This window comes from Helianthus annuus, chromosome 17 (assembly GCF_002127325.2).
Source record: "Helianthus annuus cultivar XRQ/B chromosome 17, HanXRQr2.0-SUNRISE, whole genome shotgun sequence".
Taxonomy (NCBI): Eukaryota; Viridiplantae; Streptophyta; class Magnoliopsida; order Asterales; family Asteraceae; genus Helianthus; species Helianthus annuus.
In genome coordinates this window covers 135,373,344-135,378,788 of record NC_035449.2, presented here as the reverse complement: position 1 = coordinate 135,378,788, position 5,445 = coordinate 135,373,344, and the positions used below count along the sequence as shown (strand labels likewise).

Below are 5,445 nucleotides of genomic sequence, written 5' to 3'. Positions count from 1 at the left end.
TTTATTAGAATAATTACCAAAGTGGCCAATTTTATAAACAAACTAATATATATCCTAAAAAAATCTGGATTTAAAATTGTAAAACACACAAACAAACTATTCGGTAATCGGTTCTCATAAAAGTCTCATATAAGTTACGAATCAAAACCAGAGAAAACAAACCCTTGTGTTAGGGCATGTTTGGCTAACCCTTTTGAATCAACTTATTGACTTATTGGCTTTTTCAAAAAGTCAATAAGTCAAAATATTGTTTGGCTAATTCAAAAGTCCTTTTCAAAACAAATTTTCAGTAGGGAGAAAAAGTCATTTTTGAAAAGTCAGAAATTTGTAACTTTTTAAAGCTTTTCAACACAATTACAAATTTACCCCCTACCAAACAACTTTTTTACCCCCTACCAAACAACTTTTCAATATGAAGAATGTCTTTTTTAGTGATTTTGGCTTTTCTCACCCAATAAGCTAATCCAAACACTTTTTTAAAAACTCATTTTCAAAAAGTCATAAGTCAATAAGTTCTTTTAACAAAAAGTCATTTTTGAGTTAAATAAGCTTAGCCAAACAAGCCCTTAGATTTTTTTTTAGCCGGAATTAAATTAAGAAATACTATCAAGAAATAAAACATCAAATAAGAAAAACGTTCGAACAGAATTAGTTCCCCAAATCTTAGTTCTTGCTTCTCCAAGTCGTTGTGATGCCGTTCTAAGTTGTCATCCAAGTTCTCTAGCCCAAAACCTGCTCTAAGACACGATAACAGAAAATTACACCATGCGATTTTTTAAGTTTTTAAAAATAATCAAAATTTGAAAGTTAGGATCCATTATTTCTCCTTCTAGGTGCATAAAATATACATCTGTCTTATTGACATTGGATATAAAGTAGTTAAACGAGTCGTATTCATGTTTAAAATTTTTGTTGTTCGCGTTATCAGATACCTGTTAAATTTGCTAAGACACGATTTGTCAGCCCTTAGCCCAATAACATAAAACTGTCACGAAGTCATTTAGATTTAGGCAATCTTGATCCATATTATGTTGATCTTGAAATTTGGTCATCATAAAGGGTCCATTACTGAAGGTTTCGTTTAGAATAGAATGTCTTCCTAAACATTTTCTGAGATAACATCCACAAGATATAATAATGATGAACGAGTTGAAAGTGTGTTGAGTAGCAATTGAATAAGACGGCAAAAAGCCTAAGCATCCGTCCACAATTAAACAAGCATTAACAATTATTGATTATGAGTGTTAATCTTTGAATCACATTGAAACACGACACAAACCTAACATGAATACTGCTGATTTGGGTTCAGCAGAAAACACTTCGGCTCAGTTTTTGGCCAAATCTTCAAACACTTTTAGCTAATCACGTCGTGTTCATGTCATCAACTTCACAGATTCACGACCCATTTATTTTTTAGTTTTTCTAACATGGGTTTTATATAGTAACATAAACTATCTAGATACGTTTTTATCCTAAAATATAAAAGTTTAAACATAAACTCACATAGTTTAAACAAAACTTCTTCATAAAATAAATAAAATTAATATGTAAATTTAGAATTACAAAGTAGCAATGTGTAAGGGAAAAAAAGTTATTTTTTTTACGATATGTGTTGTGTTGATTAGTTCATTTATTTGACATGATTTCCGTGTTTGTGTTGTGTTATATATAAAAATTTTAGGTTTGTGTCGGTTTTAATACGTCAAACTATGAACACGACCCGTTTAACAACCCCATTTTATAAGAAAGAAGGTGTCGGATCACATAATAAATATAAAACTATAAGACTTTAGGACCAATAGGTCCTGGGTTCGATTCCCACAAAGGGAGTTTTCCCATATTTATTGGGTTTCCTTCTGAATTGGTGTATAGCCATTATGCCTAGTGGAGATGGATATGATCGGATGGTTCCGCTGGTTGCACGATGATATTCCAGTGGTCCGCCAGTGATCTAAATTTACCGTTCAAAAAAAGTATAAAAAAATATGTCTAGTAACTTTATTTTATGACGTGGTGTAGAAGACAATTAAATATCAACTTTATAATTTGAATTTTACTTTAGCTTTGTATTTTTTAATTTTTTAGCCAATGAGATAACTTATAGTAATTCTCCTATATATTAAAAACCCTAAGTTTTGAACAGTAAAAGGTTTTTGAACAGTAAAAAGGTTTTCTTTTGATAAATTACAAATTTGTGTGCCTACCGTATAAAACCCTCAACCCCTGCCCTACACCCACCGTTGAAAGAGAGCTGCCGGGAGGTGGTTACCGCCGGCCACACATGTCGCCGCCCTAATCTCATGTGAAGCCCCCGTATAAAACCCAAACCTACTGCACCACCACACACCGCTGATTACACGCCAGAGAGATCAGAAAGAAGGAGAGAGAGAATGGTAGCGGGCCATGTCCCCGTGTGTGCCAAAACGGCGGCGTTGCCTATCACTGGTGGTGTGGTGGTGACTAGAGAGATTATCAGTGTGTGGTTCCGGTGGTGACGGGATCAGGGTGCCGTTCCGGTGGTGCGATCCAGTGTGATTAGGGCTCCGGTGAGGTAGGGTTCTAGCGAAATTAAGAGGTTTTTTGAAGGCGGCGATTAGGGTTCAGCTGGTGACAAGTCGAATGGAGTAGACAGCGGTTCAAGTTCAATTCATACAGGTAACCTGACTATTGTTATCAGTCTGTATTAGTAGTTTGGACATGAATAAGATTTCTTTTTTAAACCTTTGATGGATGTGTAGTGATGAAAAGTATTGTTTTCAATATATTTTGATTAAAGATTCCTGCTTGATTCCAAATCTTTACATTTTAGTAATGACAAATTCTTATTTTTGATAAAAAAAATTATTGTAAATTTACATGATTTGATCTCATGGGATATATGGGGAGAAGCTGAAGAAATATATGCAGAAGATAAAAGAGAGATTTGGAGCTGCCGTGTCTCCTGTCACCGGCACGTGTCGTCACTGCAATCGCTAAAGCTCGCCAGATAAATCGAAGCCACGTCAGCATTACGGATGGTGAAGTCGAAACGCTCTTCGAACGCTGATAAGTGGCAATTGATGATCAAACCGGCGTTTGTTCCCGATAGCCACATCAACACTACCATCCGCCGCCACCAACCTTCGCCATCAATCACCATTGTTGTTGTCTCTGGTAGCCGTTGTAAAGAACCCAACCCCATGACCCCTCACCACCCTCGCCTAACATCTCCTTCACGACCGAAATAGAACCCAGTCAGTCCCCATTAAGATTACTGTAATGTCATTGTTTCGTAACTATGTTTCGTGATATAGATCTGTTTTATGTGAGGGAATTTGATTAGAGGTAAAGTACACGGATCAATGGCATGTGTGGGTAAGGTGAGAGGCCAAACCCCAAAGGTCGCCAAGCAGGACAAGAAGAAGCAGCCATGTGGACGCGCTCACAAGCATATCCAGTACAACCGCCATTTCGTCACCTCTGGTATTAATTCTCTCATTTTTCTCCATTTACTTTGCTTCTTTAAACATTTTTTTGTTCATTTGTTTTGAAGTGAATGTAATAGATGCATTATCTTTTGTTGATTGAAGAATTTTAATCAACTACGACTTATTTGTTTTGAAAATTAATTAGGCAATATAATCAGTTTCGTGATTTTGCATGTTTTATTGTTGATGCAACATATATGATAATAATTGATAATTTTACTTAATCTTGAAATTAGATTTTAGATACTGGCTTCAGCTTTCTTTGCTGCAAAAGACTTGCTTTTTAAACTATTTAATTATGTTAAAGGATCATACTTACACTTTTTCATAGGTACTGCTAGCAATACTTTTAGGTTTGAGATCATTCTATCCAACAAACATTCATTGTTAACTCTAGATTTTAACACAGGTTTTTAGTAAGTTTTATAATTGAAATTTACCGTGTTTGAATTTAATTACACAGGTAAAGTTCACGGATCGTTGGTGCGTGTGAGTAAGGTGAGAGGCGGAACCCCAAGGTCGCCAGGCAGGACAAGAAGCAGCAGCCTCACGGACGCGCTCACAAGCCTATCCAGTACAACTGTTGTATCGTCACAGCCGGTATTAAATTCCTTAATTCATTTGTTTTCAAGTTAACGCGATAGATGCATGGAGTTTTGTTGATCGAACAATTTTACTTAACTACAACTTAATTTCCGAACATTAATCTGTTACTGAATCAATTTAGTGGTTTTGCTTATTTTATTTTTGTTGATCAACATAATCTCTTGTAACCTTTGACTCAAAATGTTTCATTGCCTTTTTTTTACTAATGCAGGTTACCATAATAGAAAAAAATTAACAATGATGGTGATACCAAGCTTCTTTATGCCAAAGGACTGGTCCTCGACTTTTTTGAGGGACCAAATAGACATTCACTATTATCTTCAATATTAAGTATATTGTTATTTGAAACAGATAAAGCGTTTGAATAATCCGGAGCAATGAAACATGGTGTGCTGACTCCAGTTGCTTATGTGAACCCGAAACGCATGTGCCAAAAGGCTCAGTCTTATCCGTATCATTTTCAGGATTCAATTGCGAATCAAACATCCTTTTCCTGGTATACTTTACTCAATCTGATTGTACCAAAACATGCAACTCATTGGTTCGAATTTGTTGATTGAACTTCATGGTTTCACAGTTAGATGGCAAGATCATAGCTCCAAAAAGATCGGGAAGCTGGGAGTCATCAGGACTCCTTCAATTGCTCGAGTTCACCAAGCTAAACAGGATAACAATTCCGTTATTGACGGCCAAGGCTCGGGGTGGTGGAGCGAGTCCGGCACTAAACCAACAGTAAGAACTACCCGCAACCGGGATAACTGGAATCTAAATTTCATTTTTAAAAGTCTTTGGTTTGCATATTTTTTTAGAATTAGAATCTAAATTTCATTTGTGGTTTGAGTAATGGAATTGAAACGTATCCACTTAATGCTTTAATGGTGAGTTTAGTTTGCGATTTAACGCTTTGTGTCGCCGACGCAACGCGCGGCGGGCAAAAATCTAGTGACTATTTAAGACCAAGGATAGTGACCATGCATGGATCGAATGGTCCTTATTTGCTTGCTATGTGTAAGTTACCTAGCTATGAATTTGGTGTTGGTGAGACCAAATCGATATTTAACCTACCTTGGAGTTTGACAGTTTGTATGATAAGATAACGTTAGTTTAATTGAGTTTGATTGGTAAATGGATTGAGTTAGATGGTAGGTGCGTACTGCGTGATGAGTGGTCTTGTGACGTGTTCATGTTTAATTGACAATATTAACAAGTAGATGGATGAGTGAGGACTTTCCTCATTGTTATATATTTCTTTTGGTGCCTTAAAAAATATTTCTTTTGGACAAATATCGAATTTACAAATACGTTGTCATTATTTTTATATTTGTTTATCTCTTTAAAACGATGAACACGTATAAGTGATTTTACATTATAT

At 35.7% G+C, this 5,445-nt stretch overlaps 1 long non-coding RNA gene across 6 annotated transcripts; it reads left to right on the top strand.

Moving 5' to 3' along the window:
* Positions 1-2,183: 2,183 nt before the first annotated feature.
* LOC110867668 lies at positions 2,184-4,973 on the top strand. Of its 6 annotated transcripts, none has more exons than XR_004885845.1 (5): positions 2,184-3,462; positions 3,931-4,067; positions 4,285-4,316; positions 4,425-4,569; positions 4,651-4,973. It is a non-coding gene; the product is annotated as an uncharacterized LOC110867668 (long non-coding RNA). The 6 variants fall into 6 exon arrangements; XR_004885847.1 differs by having other exon boundaries at positions 2,185-2,655; positions 2,908-3,462; positions 4,285-4,569; XR_004885846.1 differs by having other exon boundaries at positions 2,185-2,655; positions 2,890-3,462; positions 4,285-4,569.
* Positions 4,974-5,445: the final 472 nt, after the last annotated feature.